At 36.4% G+C, this 19,959-nt stretch overlaps 1 non-coding gene across 1 annotated transcript; it reads left to right on the top strand.

The window, feature by feature from the left end:
- The first annotated feature begins 1,763 nt into the window (after positions 1-1,763).
- Positions 1,764-1,836, top strand: TRNAF-GAA (transfer RNA phenylalanine (anticodon GAA)). Its single transcript has one exon. It is a non-coding gene; the product is annotated as a tRNA-Phe (tRNA).
- Positions 1,837-19,959: the final 18,123 nt, after the last annotated feature.

Here is a 19,959-nt window from a genome sequence, read left to right as displayed (position 1 = left end):
AGTTTACAATATTGTAGTGGTTTTGCCATACATTGACATGAATCAGCCATGGATTTACATGTATTCCCCATCCCAATCTCCCCTCCCACCTCCCTCTCCACCCAATCCCTCTGGGTCTTCCCAGTGCACCAAGCCTGAGCACTTGTCTCATGCATCCAACCTGGGCTGGTGATCTGTTTCACCCTAGATAATACACATGTTTCGATGCTGTTCTCTAGAAACATCCCACCCTCGCCTTCTCCCACAGAGTCCAAAAGCCTGTTCTGTACATCTGTGTCTCTTTTTCTGTTTTGCATATAGGGTTATTGTTACCATCTTTCTAAATTCCATATATATGAGTTAGTATACTGTATTGGTCTTTATCTTTCTGGCTTACTTCACTCTGTATAATGGGCTCCAGTTTCATCCATCTCATTAGAACTGATTCAAATGAATTCTTTTTAATGGCTGAGTAATAATCCATGGTGTATATGTACCACAGCTTCCTCATCCATTTGTCTGCTGATGGGCATCTAGGTTGCTTCCATGTCCTGGCTATTATAAATAGTGCTGTGATGAACATTGGGGTGTACGTGTCTCTTTCAGATCTGGTTTCCTCAGTGTGTATGCCCAGAAGTGGGATTGCTGGGTCATATGGCAGATCTAAATTTTCATTATTAAGTAGGTGTAAATGATTCATTATTAAGTGGTTTAAATTTTCATTATTAAGTGGGGTAAATTATTATGTGAAGGCAAATGAGAGTTGGACCATAAAGAAAGGTGAACGCTGAAGAAATGATGCTTTTGAAATGTGGTGTTGGAGAAGACTCTTGAGAGTCCCTTGGACTGCAAGGTGATTAAAACTGTCAATCCTAAAGAATATCAGTCTTAAATAATCAATGGTTGGACTGATGCTGAAGATGAAGCTCCAATACTTTGGCTATCTGATGCGAATAAATGACTCTTTGTAAAAGACACTGATGCTGTGAAAAATTGAAGGCAGGAGGTGAAGGGCACAACAGTGAATGAGAGAGATGGAATTACCAGCTCAATAGACATGAGTTTGGCATACTGTGGGAGTTGGTGATGGACAAGGGAGCCTTGTGTGCTGCGGTCCATGGAGTTGCAGAGTCAGACAAGATGAGCGACTGAATGGAACGGAAATGATGTATCATGTTTTTAGTAAAACTTTTGAAGACTTAAAAGAATTTAAAAACCCCAAGTTTCCATTTAATTAAATAATAATTAAAAAAATAAAACCACTTCCTTTGTTTGAGGCACTGTTCCTCAAAACAGCAATATAAGATAGGTATCATTAATATATCTATTTTGCTGGTAAAAAAACAAAAACAAACAAACAAAAACTGAAGCCTAGAGTGTTTGGACTACATATGTATGGTCCAACCTTTATTAAGTTGAAGATTATCAAGCCGTGTGTTACAGTGTATGCTCTTAACTGCTTTACACATCACCTTATAGAGATAAATATTATATGGCAGCATGACCTCATGTAGGTTTTTCCAAGGATTATAAAGCTCTGAATAAGGTCACACTTCGAGGAAAAATTAGAAACACAATTTCTGTTAATAATTAACATTTTATTTCCATAAATATTTTCTGATTTACTTTTGTCTTCTTTATTTTATTTTACTTTATTTGATTCCTTTATAATAATTAGCAAGGTGAAAAAAAAATCTAAAGTATCAGAAAATGTTCTACTGCCTAGAAGCAGTTAGTTAAGCAACTGAAAAGTGATTTACACTTAGTAAACCATTTATTGGGCTTCCCTGGTGGCTCAGAGGTTAAAGCGTCTGCCTGAAATGCAGGAGACCCAGGTTCGATCCCTGAGTCGGGAAGATCCCCTGGAGAAGGAAATGGCAACCCACTCCAGTATTCTTGCCTGGAGCATCCCATGGAAGGAGGAGCCTGGTAGGCTACAGTCCATGGGGTCGCAAAGAGTCGGATACGACTGAGCAACTTCACTAAACCATTTATTTGTCCGGGACGTATATTTGTTTCTTTTTCTCACAGCACACACCCACACACACAGAGACAAACACTATTGCTTACTTGCATGCATACACCAATACTGATATGCAGAGACAAATGAATGAACACACACACAGTACACTGTCCACAAAACTGAACTGATTTTAGACCTTGCTCTATTGTTAGCTGAATAAATTCTGGATACAAACATCGTGTTTCTTGTCTCATTTATAATGAATCTATGACATTGGAGTGGAGGATTGGCTAACACAGATGATCTGTAAGAAAATTGTTCTCTTTTGCAGTCTTTGATATTGCATTAATTTTCATACTTATGCTTTAAGGAGAAGAGCGTTTGGGTGATTCTTTTACATGTGTTATAGCTATGCACATCTTTTATGACTTAGAGGTATATCAGACACCCTAAAAGAAAAGGAACTTATGCAATGGCAGTGTGTAAGTAGTTTCTATGATCTGAAAATTCCATGTCTTGATTCTATTTTCTAGCTCTCACTCTGATTTCTAATGAGTCATTTTGGGAAGGAAACCCTTAACATTTCTCTATTTTTAAGAAATATTCTTGGATATTGTAGGTTGACAGTTTTGTTTCTATATCTGTCTGCCACATTAGGACCCAGATGAAAATTTATTCTTTAGATATTCATGGGCCACCCACTACACAACCTCAGGTGTAAAAATCAATATCAGCTCAACCTTAGGAAAATAATTGGCTTTTACTGCCTGACTGACCTTTCTGCTGAATGCATCAGACACACAGAGCTCTGCCATTTAGGGGTTTATCACTAATAAATTTCAGTTTTTCTTGCATCCTGACAATTATCCAGCTTGAGTTATGACAAATATCCTATACCACTTTTAAAAAAGTTGCAGACTTTTATTAGTGACAGTATACTAGCTATTTCATTATTAGAGAATAATGCAATGATGTTTCCACTAGCAAACACAGTCTGTCAATTGCATTTGTTATTGTTTCTTAAGGAAAATAACTTCTGGTTACTGTGGATTGATGTAAAAACCACAAACCATGTCCAAGTAACTGGGGAAATGAAACATGTCAGTACACCATATTCAAAGACTATTTTAAAAATAATAAACCAAGTTATTCTGCAACACAATGATATACAGGCATCATTTCAGGGAACATAATGTATTATTTCATATAATTCAGATAAATATGATGAATTAATGATCATATATTCAAGTTTTTTTAAAAAATATTTGTTGCTCTGATAGTAGCTGTCATTTAATTAACTTATACAGATAAATCAGATTTTAGAAAGATTTTTTTGGGGGAATGGCTTAAATCTTAAGCTCAATGGAAAAATATTTAGAACCCTAGAAGAGAGAAAAATTGTCTGTCTCAGACATTTAGTCATAAACACTAATATTAATTTTTATATTAAAAACTAGAAATATAGTTATCATTATAGAGGATGTATCACTAAAGTAGAGGAAGATTCAATAAGAGTATGAACTATAAATTAACTAATTAATATAAATATAAAATGGTAGTAGGTAAACTGTGTTTACTTTCTGAAATATATTTCTTTAAGAAATTTATACCTTTCTAAGGTTTTTTTTGTATCTTCTTTTTTTTTGCAAATGGAAACAAATAGGACATGTGACTTGAAGTTGAGTTTGGATAGTTAGCAAATTTTCATCTGAACCGTTGTTATGACATCTTTTAATTTTTCAGTCTTTAAAATAGGGTTAATTTCAATTTTTCAGGAAAGTATGAAAATAATTTGTAGTAACAGACACATGATTATCCAATTATTTGTTGAAAATTAAGTTGGGAAGATGTTGCATTAAATCTAAGAAATATTCTTTAGAAATAAACAACTGCTTCTTCACCAGTTCAGATTTTCTATTTTTTAAATTATTCTTTAAGAGATTAAAATTCAATAATCATTAAAAATCAAACAAAATTTTAATCTAAATAATATAATTAAAGGGCATGTTTTCCTTGTAAACTTTAAAGGTTCCTAAGTGACACTACTGGTTAAAAAACACGCCTGCCAATGCAGGAGACATAAAGGACTCAGATTCAATTCCTGGGTTAGAAAGATCCCTTGGAGGAGGGCATGGCTTTCCACTCCAGTGTTCTTGCCTGGAGAACCCCATGGACAGAGCTGCCTGGCAGACTATGGTTCATAGGTCGAAAAGAGTTGGACACTACTTAATAAACTTAGCAGTTAGCACATAAAACCAAATATATCAGAAGTAGAAATGAAAAATTTGTTACTAAAAAATGTTTAAAGTAAGTAGAATTTATTATATATGCTAATATTACATGTGAATAATAAATTTTATAACAATGGAGTATCTAGGGAGTAGGCAGGAATTCAAAATACCAAGGATTATTCTCAGTATATTTGTGTCAGATTAGTTCCAGCATATCATTAAATGCATGCATTTCATTAAGCTCAATGAGTAGCAACATACATAAATTCTATTTGTGCATAACATAAGATAAAGCAATAAAATCATAAAGGAAAGATAATGTAATTTTTTAACATTTAGTTGCTCCCCATTATCTGTGTCAGTCGCTCTTATTTGACTTGTCTGACTCTTTGCAACCCCATGGACAGACGCCCGCCAAGCTCCTCGGCCCATGGGGATTCTCCAGGCAAGAATACTGGAATGGGTTGTCATGTCCTTCTCCAGGGATCTTCCCGACCCAGGGATTGAACCCGAGCCTCCTGCATTGCAGGCGGATTTTTCTACCTGATCCACCAGGGAAGCCCATATAGGAGCCCTCTGTAGGAGTGACATTGTCAAAAAACCTGAAGGCTTTATGAATGAAATATTTTTACCTGTTTAATGGTTCTAGTAGAAATGCAGATGATACATTATCTGTCTTCATTAAATATTAATAAATATCACCTTTAAGATACACTTTGTTTGTTTTCCTATTGATTGTAACACTGGATGTTTTTTCTTTCAACACTGATGAAATTCTCATATGTTATTATATTAGATTTAAACATAATTGTGTATGTACATTTGTACGTGTGTAACAAGTAGCTATAGGTTTCTTGCTCTGTGGTATGCTTCTTTGTTATGAATACATTTAGCCTCATAACAATTAATTACTTCAGGTATGAAAACTCATTTTGCATATATCCCTAATTATAACAGCAATCTTGTAAAGGCAACTATTACTCTGTATATTTTCTCATTCAGAAACTGAGATCACATATGTTTCAGCCAGCAGATAAAGTTCACAGAGCTAAGAAAGTGTGGAGATCAAACTAAAATTTAGAACTTCTATCTCCTAACTCAGTTCTCTATAGCATTATGCTGATTGCAATTTTTCCATCTTAACAACTGTGCCACTGCCCTTCCTAACTCTTACCTGCATTGACTAACAAAACTTCTATCCACAACTTACTGTTGTTATTCTTACATACTTATTTCCAATAGGTGTATCCAGTTTATGAAACAGGCCAATATCTTTCCATTTATAAAGTCTCTAGAGACTTGTTAATGCTTCCCTCACATCCGTTTATTTTATATTTCAGCCACCTCATCCAGAATCCAATAGCACTTGTCTTCTCAGTAGTGTCAAAAGTCTTCTAGCTTGCAGAATCCTCTATAAATAGTACACTTCCACATCTATAACTCATCAATGACTATATATATGGAGAATTCTCTTTTAGTGCTTTAAAGCAGTACTGTAATACTAGAACATTAAAAAAAAATTCCTTCCCTATGTTGATTTATGGTGTAAAAAAAATGTTGTAAAAGAAACATGTGAGCTGTAAAATCTGTAATTTCTCAGAACTAGATTTTATCTTTTAAAACAAAACAAGTTGTTGCATGAATCTCTTTTGTATTCTGTAAAGAAGGCCCTCATGCTTGTGTGATTACATCTACTAGTTGCTCAACCTAATGGGACCTTATACGGTTTAATGAATTCTATATGAAAAAATAGAAGTCTGGTATCTAGTGTTGACTGATCTGAAGTCTTCATTCAATTGTATCTACTTAAAAAGAACAGATAAGACAGGTTTTCTGAAATGATATGGAACTTGCAAATGATAGGGTTTTTATATGGTTAAGGAGGGAAGTATTACTCCAGGTCAATAATACCAAGTCTGGGTAAAGTAATGAATCCAATCTCCTTCTACCAAAATAAGATCTATGTAGGAAAATTAACAAGTAAATGCCTTCATTTCATCATGATAGTGTTTGGGAGTTTTAGAACTCTGTAGTCCATTAGTAAGCTTAGTTTATGACTCTGCTTATCCTCTTAATTATGTGCAACACATTGTCTGAATTTCACTTAATTCAAAGTGAGTTTCAGAAGTCTGAGCCAGAATTTAAGGTGTGGAAAATCTTATCTCCTCAGGATAAAAAAACACAGTTCATCTCTCTAAGTTATATAATACGTTTAGAAAAATTGTATTACTTCTAAGTACAGAAAATGTCAGTTTAGGTAAGGCCCAAATAGATAATGGTTTTTAGTGTTTGGCTATTTACACACTCATGGCTTACTTAATGCAGGAAACATGCATTACATTTACAGCAGTTTCAAATATAAAGCAAGCACACCAAACAAAATTTTAATAGAAACTATTTCCTGGTATAATATTTAAATTTATATAAATATATATAATTGAGGAAAATGTTTCAAGCTTCATTAAGTTACAGTGTTAACTGAAGAATTATAATCAGTTCAATTTTCATGATTTAGAGGATATTAAAATTTATCCCAACCCCCATTGAGGTGGTAATAGATTGATGCTGTGTAAGATCAGGGAACTTCAATCCACTGCACTCAAGTGAAATTCATTACATTAAAAACAAACAAATAAACAAACAAAAAACTTTATTCATTTCAGCATCCATAAAAAAAAAGATGAATGATGCAAATTTTTCTTCTTTAGAGAAAAGACCTACTGGTGATAAAAATTTTTGACTAAGTAAATGTGTTACCTGTAGAGTTTTAGGAAAAAATGTAAGTTTAATAGTATGTAGCTAATTGATGACTGTTGGCTACTAAAATAATAAAACGTTCATGATTCAAAATTAGAGTTATATTTTCTTTTTTATCTTCCTTCTTTCCTTCTCCCATTCATCCTTCTTTCTTACCTCTTAACTTCCACAAAATTCAAATATCTTTAATGTGTATTTGCTTGTAGGATATATATTGTTGTATACCTATATAATAATTTCTGCATTATAAGACTATAGATAATATTACCTTTTATAATTTTGTTTTCATGTAGCAGCATAATTATAAAACTTGCATTTCTATATGTAGATCTGATTTATTGCTCCTACCTAAAGGATGAAATTTCATAATGTTCATCCTCCAGGTTTTCCTAGTCAATCTATCTATCAATAAATGTTCAGATTGCCTTCAACAACCTGTCTATCACAAACAATACTGTGGTGATCATCTCCATTCATATTTCTTTGTGACCTATATGAGACAGAGGTTCATGTCATTGTCAGGAGCCAGGGATCAAGACCATCCCCATGGAAAAGAAATGCAAAAAGGCAAAATGGTTGTCTGAGGAGGCCTTCCAAATAGCTGTGAAATAAAGAGAAGCTAAAAGCAAAGGAGAAAAGGAAAGATATTCCAATATGAATGCAGAGTTCCAAAGAAAGGCCAGGAGAGATAAGAAAGCCTCCCTCAGCAATCAATGCAAAGAAAAAGAGGAAAACAACAGAATGAGAAAGACTAGAGATCTCTTCAAGAAAATTAGAGACACCAAGGGAATATTTCATTCAAAAATGGACTCAATAAGGGACAGAAATGGTATGGACCTAACAGAAGCAGAAGATATTAAGAAGGGGTGACAAGAATACACAGAAGAATTGTACAAAAAAGATCTTCATGACCCAGATAATCACAATGGTGTGATCACTCACCTAGAGCCAGACATCCTGGAATGTGAAGTCAAGTGGGCCTTAGGAATCATCATTATGAACAAAGCTAGTGGATGTGATGGAATTCCAGTTGAGCTATTACAAATCCTGAAAGATGATGCTGTGAAAGTGCTGCACTCAACATGCCAGCAAATTTGGAAAACTCAGCAGTGGCCACAGGACTGGAAAATGTCCGTTTTCACTCCAATCCCTAGGAAAGGCAATGCCAAAGAATGCGCAAACTACCACAAAATTGCACTCATCTGACACGCTAGTAAAGGAATGCTCAAAATTCTCCAAGTCAGGCTTCAGCAATACGTGAACTGAGAACTTCCAGATGTTCAAGCTGGTTTTAGAAAAGGCAGAGGAACCAGAGATCAAATTGCCAATATCCGCTGGATCATAGAAAAAGCAAGAGAGTTCCAGAAAACATCTATTTCTGCTTTATTGACTATGCCAAAGCCTTCGACTGTGTGGATCACAATAAATTGTGGAAAATTCTGAAAGATATGGGAATACCAGACCACCTGACCTGCCTCTTGAGAAACCTGTATGCAAGTCAGGAAACAACAGTTAGAACTGGACATGGAACAACAGACTGGTTCCAAAGAGGAGAAGGGGTACGTCAAGGATGTATATTGTCACCATGCTTATTTAACTCCTATGCAGAGTACATCATGAGAAACGCTGGGCTGGAAGAAGCACAAGCTGGAATCAAGATTGCCAGGAGAAATATCAATAACCTCAGATATGCAGATAACACCACCCTTATGGCAGAAAGTGAAGAGGAACTAAAAAGCCTCTTGATGAAAGTGAAAGAGGAGAGTGAAAAAGTTGGCTTAAAGCTTAATATTCAGAAAACTAAGATCATGGCATCTGGTCCCATCATCTCATGGGAAATAGATGGGGAGACAGTGGAAACAGTGTCAGACTTTACTTTTTTGGGCTCGAAAATCACTGCAGATGGTGACTGCAGCCATGACATTAAAAGACTCTTACTCCTTGGAAGGAAAGTTATGACCAAACTAGATATCATATTAAAAAGCAGAGACACTACTTTGCCAACAAAGGTCCATCTGGTCAAGGCTATTGTTCCAGTGGTCATGTATGAATGTGAGAGTTGGACTGTGAGGAAAGCTGAGCACCAAAAAATGGATGCTTTTGAACTGTGGTGTTGGAGAAGACTCTTGAGAGTCCCTTGGATTGCAAGGAGATCCAACCAGTGCATCCTGAAGGATATAAGTCCTGGGTGTTCATTGGAAAGACTGATGCTGAAGCTGAAACTCCAATACTTTGGCCACCTGATGCGAAGAGTTGACTCATTGGAAAAGACCCTGATGCTGGGAGGGATTGGGGGCAGAAGGAGAAGGGGATGACAGAGGATGAGATGGCTGGAAGGCATCACTGACTCGATGGGCATGAGTTTGAGTACACTCTGGGAGTTTGTGATGGACAGGGAGGCCTGGCCTGCTGCGATTCATGGGGTCGCAAAGAGTCGGACACAACTGAGCGACTGAACTGAACTGATATGAGACACTTTTTTTTTTTTTTTTTTTTTAGGTAATATCCAGTAACAGCAACACTAAGTCATAAGATATACATATCCCAATTTTAGTTTGTAACAAAGACTGTTCTCTTAGGGTGGCTGTGCCAGTTTGCATACAGGTATAATGTTTGCATACATGAGCCAGGTGTAAAGTATCTCATATGCTAGTGTCCTTGGAGCAGTTTGACTTTATTAGACTTTCTGATATATGCTAATCTAACAGGTGGAAAGTGACATCTTTTTACTCTTTCAAGTGGCATTCTCTGCTTAGTAATGATTTTGAGCTTCTCTAGTATTGCTAATCTTCTTGGTTCTTTCTTTTATTGATGGTTTCCTGCATTATATTTGTCTATTAGGATTCTTTTTTTTTTTTTTTCCCTTTTTTGATTTGCAAAAAGTCCTCTAGTAATTTTTTTGCAAGAAGTCCTTTTGTAATTTTTTTGTTTTTCCTGTAAGTGACCAGATAACAGATATTTTAATGTTATTGACTATACAATCTTTGTCTTGAATGCCTAACTCTATTGTAATAACACAAAATATACAAACCAGTGGTTCTGGCTGTGTTTCAATAAAACTTTGTTTACAAAAAGAGGTCATTGGTCAGATTAGACCTGCAGGCCATAGAGGCAGAATTTATTTAAACAGTATAAGTGCCAAGAACAATATAAGGAATAGTGATGGGAAAAAAAGTAATACAGGCATGAGCATCATTAGAAAAAGTCAGAAAAAGATCAGAAGGTCAAAATTTGATTTATGAAAGATAAAATTAAACATTCACAGAAATAAGTTTATAAGAATACCCTTATCCAAATAATGAAAATCATATGCAAACAGAAAGACAAAAAAAAAATCTACTGAATTTATAACTTCTTTAGAAAAAGAACATCATAGGAAAATTAAAATACCAAGGACAAAATGGAAGAAGGTAATTGTAAAAAATATAATTAATAAGGACTAATATCTAAGAACAACAGTTAAACAGATATTGTTTTAAATGCAATTCTTTCTTTAAGAAAACAGAAAAGATAAAAAAAAGACAAAATTTGAGAATAGTTCATTAGATGTCTCTGTACAGTTTTAAAATACACTTCCCCACCACGTGTTTTTTTTTTCCCCAGAAAGCAAATATTTTCAAAATTATCAAGATAGGACTGAAACTAAAACAAAATAAAAGAGCCATATTAAAGGAAATAGCATTCACCAATTTTTGATGACTTTTATAATCAAGGAAAAAAGAAATATAGCCATGTTTAATTCTAACAAGTTGAGTCTCTGAAAGACTATGATTAAAGAGTAAGACACGGGGTAGTCCCAACATGGTGGAGGAATAGAATGTGGAGACCACTTTCTCATCCATAAATACATTAAAAGATCACTACTATTCAACATAGTTTTGGAAGTTTTAACCACAGCAATCAGGGAAGAAAAAGAAATAAAAAGAATCCAGATTGGAAAAGAAGAAGTAAAACTCACTGTTTGCAGATGACATGATCCTCTACATAGAAAACCCTAAAGACACCACCAGAAAATTACTAGAGGTAATCAATGAATATAGTAAAGTTGCAGGATATAAAATTAACACAGGGAAACCCCTTGCATTCCTATACACTAACAATGAGAAAAGAGAAAGAGAATTTAAGGAAACAATTCCATTCACCACTGCAAAAAAAAAAATAATAAAATACTTAGGAATAAATCTACCTAAAGAAACAAAAGACCTATATTTAGAAAATTATAAAACACTGATGAAAGAAATCAAAGATGACACAGAGATGGAGAAATATACCATGTTCATGGATCAGAAGAATCAATATAGTGAAAATGAGTATACTACCCAAAGCAATCCATAGATTCAATGCAATCCTTATCAAGCTACCAATGGTATTTTTCAGAGAACTAGAACAAATACTTGCAAAATTTGTATGGAAATACAAAAATCTCTAATAGCCAAAGCAATCTTGAGAAAGTAGCATGGAACTGGAGGAATCAACCTGCATGACTTCAGACTATACTATAAAACTACAGTCATTGAAACAGTATGGAACTGGCAGAAAGGCAGAAATAAAGATCAACGGAACAAAATAAACAGCCCAGAGATAAATCCATGCATCTATGGACACCTTATTTTTGAGAAAGAAGGCAAAAATATGCAATGGAGAAAAGACGATCTCTTTAACGAGTGGTGCTGGGAAAACTGGTCAACCATTTATAAAAGAATGAAACTAGAACACTCTAATACCATACACAAAATAAACTCAAAATGGATTAAAGAACTAGATGTAAGACAAGAAACTATAAAACTCATAGAGGAAAACATAGGCAAAACACTCTGACATAAATCACAGCAGGATCTTCTATGACCCACCTCCCAGAGTAATGGAAATAAAAGCAAAAATAAGCAAATGGGATCTAATTTAACTTAAAATCTTTTGCACAACGAAGAAAACTATAAGCAAGGTGAAAAGACACCCTTCAGAATGGAAGAAAATAATAGCAAATGAAGCAACTGACAAAGAATTAATCTCAAAAATACACAAGCAGCTCCTGCAGCTCAATTCCAGGAAAATAAATGACCCAATCAAAAAACGGGCCAAAGAACTAAACAGACATTTCTCCAAAGAAGACATACAGATGGCTAACAAACACATGTAAAGATGCTCGACATCACTCATTATCAGAGAAATGCAAATCACAATGAAGTATCATCTCATGCCAATCAGAATGGCTGCTCTCAAAAAGTCTGCAATCAATAAATGCAGAGAAAAGGAAACCCTCTTACAATTTTTGGAGGAATGCAAACTAGTACAGCCACTATGGAGAACAGTGTGGAGATTCCTTACAAAACTGGAAATAGAACTGCCATACAACCCAGTAATTGCACTGCTAGGCATACACACTGAGGAAACCAGAATTGAAAGAGACACAAGTACCCCAATGTTCATTACAGCATTGTTTACAATAGCTGCAACGTGGAAGCAACCTAGATGTCCATCAGCAGATGAATGGATAAGGAAGCTGTGGTACATATACACAATGGAATATTACTCAGCTATTAAAAGAATGCATTTGAATCAGTTCTAATGAGGTGGATGAAACTGGAGCCTAATGTACAGAGTGAAGTACGTCAGAAAGAAAAACACCAATACAGTATATTTATGCATATATATGGAACTTAGAAATATGGTAACGATGACCCTATATGTGAGACAGCAAAAGAGACACAGATTTAAAGAACAGACTTTTGGACTCTGTGGGAAAAAGCGAGGTTGGAATCATCTGAGAGAATAGCATTAGAACATTTATGTTACCACATGTGAATCAAATCGCTAGTCCAGGTTTGATTTATGAGACAGGGTGCTCAGGGCTTGTGCATTGGGATGACCCTGAGGGATGGGATGGGGACAGAGGTGGAAGGGGAGTTCAGGAAAGGGGACACATGTACACTCATGGCTGATTCATGTCAATGAATTTCAAAAACCACTACAACATCATAAAGTAATTAGCTTCCTAGGAAAATAAGTAAATAAAGTAAAAAAAAAAAATAAAATCTGCAAGTGAAGCAACTTTCAGAAAACAATTTCTAAATATTGGAGGAGGACACCAGATACCCAGAAAGACAAACCAATCTCTTTGAAAAGAGGAAGGACAAAAGATAATGATGAAAAAAAGAGACAAAGGATTTAGGGACAAAGGCCCATCCTGGGGAAGGATAGTGAAGGAGGAGACATTACAGGAAACCCTCTCACAGGTAGGGTCAGTGGGGAGCTTTGGAATCTCAGAGAGCAGTATAACCGGATAAAAGAAGAAAATAATAATAATAATAATAATAATAATAATAATAATCAGTACAGAATTTGCGCTCAACAGAAATTAGCAGCCAAGAAGCAACTCACACTCTTGTGTCCACCCACAGTGAGTGGGGCTGGGTGCAGAGGCTTGGGCTGCATCATTGATCCTTAAATCCATAAGGAAAGGACCAGGACTGAATGTTCTGAGGACACTCTGAGGGGACTAAGGTGATATAGCAATCCAAATAATGGAAATGCCAGAGAGACAAAGAAAAACAGAAGATCTTTCCTGGGGGAAGGCTCTAATGCCACACTGTGACACCTGGCACACACACACAACAATGGATGACCCCCTAGTGAATACCAGAGGAGAGCAAGCCAGCTTGTGTGACAGCCAGAAGTGAAAGGCAAGGGGCTGCTACAATCCAGGCCCCAGAGACCACATCACCATCAAGCTGTGAGCAGGTTGCCAGTCACTAACTAAGTCTTCCTGGGATCCAGGACAGTTTATACCTGACAGGAGCGTCTCAGCTTAAAGACATCTCCCCTGAGGGGATGCATGGCCCACCCAGGACTGTGTGCTTACAGAGAACCCAGGAACCTTGTGTCTTGGACATGAAAACTGCATGCCACCTTGGACCGTGGCCACCCTTGTATGGTCCATCTGCTGTGAACACTCCCCACACATCTCAACAGTGTTTGTTTGAAATGCACCTACTTCTCCATGGCACAACTGAGCAAAGAAGCCTGAATAAAAGACCACTTTTGCCCCTTCATATCAGGATGGAGATTTGACACTGAAGACACTTACAAGCAGAGGGGGCCAACCTAAGCAAAGAAAAGGAGAACTGTTCCAAAAGTGTCAAGTGCAGAAGATTAAAATCCTAAAGTTAAGCTGAGACTGTGCATTTGAGGGGGAAGTGTAGATTTTGATAACATGTACAAGTTGGAACAGGGGGTTATCTGACACTGAAATGACTCCACTCTGCCCACAAGAGCTTCAAAGAATTCCTAGATATATTTTTCTATATTATTAAGACTTTTAATTTTAATTTTATTATTTCTTTAAGTTCTTTATTCTTATTTTTTCACTTTCTCCCCCATCCACTTTTTCATTTTCCCCTCATACTGTCTTAATTTGGTTCTTTATATTTGCTTCAGCTTTTTTCTTTTTTTTTTAATATTGTATTTTAAGAGTCTAGTTTTATTCTAGATTTTTAAATTTTTGTTTTTTGATCTTTTGTTATTAAATGTGTAACTTTTAAGAGTTTAATTTTTAATGTTCATTTTGACTTAGGGATTTGATTACTGACTTGAATGCTCTCTTCCTGTTTGATTCCCCCATTTCTCCTTGTGGTCACTTTATCTCCCTTCTCCATCTTCTCTTCTCTATATAACCCTGTGGACTTTTTAGCCATTTCTGGCTGTGGAGAGATATTTAACCATTAACCTAGGGATTTTGTCTTCTGTGCTGTGTGGACAGAGAAGTTTTGATGATACTTTAAGAGATCAAGACCAAAATCCAGAGGCAGGAAGGTCAACTACAGAACTTTGGATCATCATAGAACTCCTGATCCCAGGGAACAATAATAGACAAGACACACCAAAAAGTCTCCATACCTACACTGAGACCAAGCTCCACCCAAGAGCCAGCAAGCTCCAAAGAGACATTTCATGTTAATCCTCTAGTAAAACAGGAACATAATCTTGAACATTAAAAGACAGTCAGCCCAAAGCCATACAAAATCCGCAGATATTCCAAAACTCACTACTGGACACTGCACTGGCCTGCAGAGAGATGAGATCCAGTTCCATTCACCAAACACAGACACAAGTTCCCCAAACCAGGAAACATTCACAAGCCACTGGTCCAACCCCCCCCACAGGGAACAGATTCCACAGGAAGGGTGAGCTATCACCCTCCAGCCTGCAGAAAGGAGACCCCAAACATAGGAAAATAACAAAATGAGAAGGCTGAGAAATATCCAACAGGTGAAAGAACATGATAAAAACCCACTGAACAAAACAAAAGAGGAGGTGATAGGGAGTCTACCAGGAAAATAATTCAGAATAATGATAGTAAAGATGATTCAAAATCTTGAAAGCAAAATGAAGATACAGATAAATAGATTAGATACATGGACTGAGAAGATGCACATAATGTTTGCCAAGGACGCAGAAGAAATAAAGAATAGTCAATTTGTAATGATCAATGCAATGACTGAGATTAAAAATACTGTGGAGAGAAACAATAGAGTAACTGAGGCAGAAGAAAGAATAAGTGAGCAGGAAGACAGAATGGTAGAAATAAATGAAGCAGAATGAAAAAAGGAGGAAAGAATAAAAGGAAACGAGGACTGCCTCATAGCTCTCTGGGACAATGTTGTGTGTCAACATAGAAATCATAGGTATTCCAGAAGAAAAAGATAAAAGGAAAGAGCATTGAGTAAATATTTGAGGAGATAATAATTAAAACTTCCCTAAAATGGAGAAGGAAATAGCCACTCAAGTCCAAGGAAACCAGAAAGTGTCATACAGGATAAACCTAAGGAGAAATATGCCAGGACCATATTAATCAAACTAACAAAAATTAAGAAGGAAGGAGAAATAGTCAAAGCATCAAGGGAAAAGAAGAAAAAAATAACATATAAGGGGGCCCCCACAAAGATAACAGCTGTTCTTTCAACAGAAACTCCACAGGCCAGAAGGGAATCACAGGATATACTTAAACCATAGAAGGAAAAATCCTACAACAAAGATTACTCTAACCAGCAAGGATCTCATTCACATTCAATGGAGAAATCAAAAGCTTTACACACAAGCAAAAGCTGAGAGAAAGCAGGGTAACCAAATCAGCTCTTCAACAAATGCTCAAGAATCTTCACTAGACAGGAAACATAGAAAAGGTTTATAAAAATAAGCCCAAACAATAAAGTAAGTGGAAACAGGATCATACTTATCAATAATTACTTTAAATGTAAATGGGTTAAATGTTCCAACCAAAAGAAAAAGACTGGCCAAGTGGATACAGAAACAAAACCCCTAAGTATACCATCTACAAGAGACCCACTTCAAACATAGGCACACATACAGACAGAAAATGAAGACCAGGAGAAAGATATGTCATGCAAATGGAGACCAAAAGAAAGCAGGAGTAGCATACACATATCAGATATAAAATATTTTTAACATAAAGGCTGTTATAAGGGACAAAGTAGGACACAACATAAAGATCAAGGGATCAATCCAAGAAGATATGACAATTATAAATATATATGTCTTGACATAGGAGCACCTCAATATATAAGACAAATGCAGGGAACTATTAAAGGGGAAATCAACAGTAACACAGTAATACTGAGGAACTTTAATATCCCACTCACACCAGTGGACAGAAAGTTAACAAGCAAACACAAGATTTAAATGATACATTGGAACAGTTAGACCTAGTCGATATTCTTGGGGCATTTCAACCAAACAGTGGATTTCACCTGTTTCTCAAGGGCACCTGTCACATTCTTCAGGCTAGCTCATATCCTGGGCCACAATACTAGCTTTGGTAAATTTTTTAAAAAATGGAAATCATTTTAAACATTTTTTTATCATAAGAGTATAAGATTAGATATTAACTACAGACACACAATAAGCTATAAAAACACAAATATATGGAGGCTAAACCACACATATCTGAAACCAACAGATCACTGAAGAAATCAAAAAAGGAAATAAAAATATGAATTACTTCAATTCAGGTCAGTCGCTCAGTCATATCCGACTCTTCATGACCCCATGGACTACAGCATGCCAGGCCTCCCTGTCCATCACCAACTCCCAGAGGTTACTCAAACTCATGTCCATTGAGTTGGTGATAGCATCCAACCATCACATCCTCTGTCATCCCGTTCTTCTGCCACCTTCAATCTTTCCCAGCATCAGGGTCTGTTCCAATGAGTCAGTTCTTCACATCAGGTGGCCAAAGTACTGGAGTTTCAGCTTCAACATCAGTTCTTCCAATGTATATTCAGGACTGATTTCCTTTAGGATTGACTGGATCAATCTCCTTGCAGTCCAAAGAACTCTCAAGAGTCTTCTCCAACACCACAGTTCAAAAGCATCAAGTCTTCAACGTTCAGCTTTCTTTACAGTCTAACTCCCACATCAATACATGACTACTGGAAAAAACACAGTTTTGAATAGATGGACCTCTGTTGACAAAGTAATGTCTCTGCTTTTTAATATGCTGTCTAGATTGGTCATAACTTTTCTTCCAAGGAACAAGCATCTTTTAATTTCACTGCTGCAATCACCATCTGCAGTGATTTTGGAGCCCCCCCCCCAAAATAAAAACTGCCAGTTTCCCATCTATTTGATGTAAAGTGATGGGACCAGATGCCATGATCTTAGTTTTCTGAATGTTGAGTTTTAAGCCAAATTTTTCACTCTCCTCTTTCACTTTCATCAAGAGACTCTTTAATTCTTCTTCGCATTCTGCTGTATGGGTGCTGTCATCTGCATATCTGAGGTTATTGACATTTATCCCTGCAATCATGATTCCAGCTTGGGCTTCGTTAAACCCAGTGCTTCTCATGGTGTACTCTGCATATAAGTTAAATAAGCAAGGTGACAATATACAGCCTTGATCTACTCCTTTTCCTATTTGGAAACATTCTGTTGTCCCATGTCCATATCTAACTGTTGCTTCCTGACCTGCATATAGATTTCTCAAGAGGCAGGTCAGGTGGTCTGGTATTACCATCTTTTTCAGAATTTGCCAGTTTGTGGTGATACACACAGTCAAATCTTTGGCATACTCAATAAAGCAGAAATAGATGTTTTTCTGGATCTCTCTTGCTTTTTTGATGATCCAACTGATTTTGGCAATTTGATCTCTGGTTCATTTGCCTTTTATAAAGCCAGCTTGAACATCTGGAAGTTCAGGCTTCACATATTGCTGAAGCTTGACTTGGTGAATTTTCAGCATTACTTTACTAGCGTGTGAGATGAGGACAATTGTGCGATAGTTTGAGCATTCTTTGTCATTGACTGTCTTTGGGATTGGAATGAAAAATGAGCTTTTCCAGTCCGTGACCACTGCTGAGTTTTCTAGACTTGCTGGCATATTGAGTGCAGCACTTTCACAACATCATCTTTTAGGATTTTAAATAGTTCAACTCTAATCCCATTACTTCCACTAGCTTTGTTCATTGTGATGCTTCCTAAGACCCACTTGGTTTCATATTCCAGGATGTCTGGCTCTAGGTGAGTGATCATACCATCGTGATTATCTGGGTTGTGAAGAACTTTTCTGCATAGTTCTTCTGTGTATTCTTGCCACCTCTTCTTAATATCTTCTGCTTCTGTTAGATTTATCCCATTTCTGTCCTTTACTGAGCCCATCTTTGAATGAAATATTCCTTTGGTATCTCTAACTTTCTTGAAGAGATCTCTAGTCTTTCCCATTCCATTGTTTTTGTCTATTTCTTTGAACTGATCTCTGAGAAAGGCTTTCTTATCTCTCCTTGCTATTCTTTGGAACTCTGCATTCAAATGGTCATTTTCTCTTTTGCTTTTCACATCTCTTCTTTTCACAGGTTTTTGTATGGCCTCCTCAGACAGCTATTTTCCTTTTTTTCATTTTTTTTTTGGGGGGGTATGATGTTGATACCTGTTTCCTGTACAGTGTCACAAACCTCCATCCATAGTTCATCAGGCACTCTACCTATCATATTGTGTTCCTTAAATCTATTTCTCATTTCCACTGTATACTTGTAAAGGATTTGATTTAAATCATACCTGAATGGTCTAGTTTTTTCCCTTACTTTCTTCAATTTCAGTCTGAATTTGGCAATAAGGAGTTCATGGTCTGAGCTACAGTCAGCTCCTGGTCTTGTTTTTGCAGACTGTCTAGAGTTTCTCCATCTTTGGCCACAAAGAAGATAACCAATCTGATTTCAGTGTTGAACATCTGGTGATGTCCATGTGTAGAGTCTTCTCTTTTGTTGTTGGAAGAGGGTGTTTTCTATGACCAGTGCGTTCTCTTGGCAAAACTCTGTTTGCCTTTTCCCTGCTTCATTCTTGGAGTACCAAGGCCAAATTTGCCTGTTACTTCAAGTGTTTCTTGACTTCCTACTTTTGCATTCCAGTCCCCTATAATGAAAAGGACATCTTTTTTTGGGTGTTAGTCCTAGAAGGTCTTGTAGGTCTTCAGAAAACCATTCAACTTCACGTTCTTCAGCATTACTCATTGTGGCATCGACTTGAATTACAGTGATATTGTGTGATTTGCCTTGGTAAACTACAAATATCATTCTGTCAGTTTTTAAGATTGCATCCAAGTACTGCATTTTGGACCCTTTTTCTTGACAATGATAGCTATTTCATTTCTTCTAAGGGATTCTTGCCCATGGTAGTAGATATAATGGTCATCTGAATTAAGTTCATCCATTCCAGTCTGTTTTAGTTCACTGATTTCTAAAATGTTGACGTTCCCTCTTGCCTTCTCCTGTTTGACCACTTCCAATTTGCCTGAATTCATGGACCTAACATTCTAGGTTCCTATACCTTATTGCTCTCTACAACATTGGACTTCTATCACCAGTCACATCCACAACTGGGTAATTTTTGTTTGTTTGTTTTTGGTTTTTTGTATTTTGCTTTGGCTCCCTCTCTTCATTCTTTCTGGAACTATTTCTCCACTGGTCTCCAGTGGCATATTGGGCACCTACCGACCTGTGGAGTTCATCTTTAGTGTCCTAT

Source organism: Odocoileus virginianus, chromosome 8 (assembly GCF_023699985.2).
Source record: "Odocoileus virginianus isolate 20LAN1187 ecotype Illinois chromosome 8, Ovbor_1.2, whole genome shotgun sequence".
Classification (NCBI taxonomy): Eukaryota; Metazoa; Chordata; class Mammalia; order Artiodactyla; family Cervidae; genus Odocoileus; species Odocoileus virginianus.
This window is presented reverse-complemented; position numbering and strand designations above follow the sequence as displayed.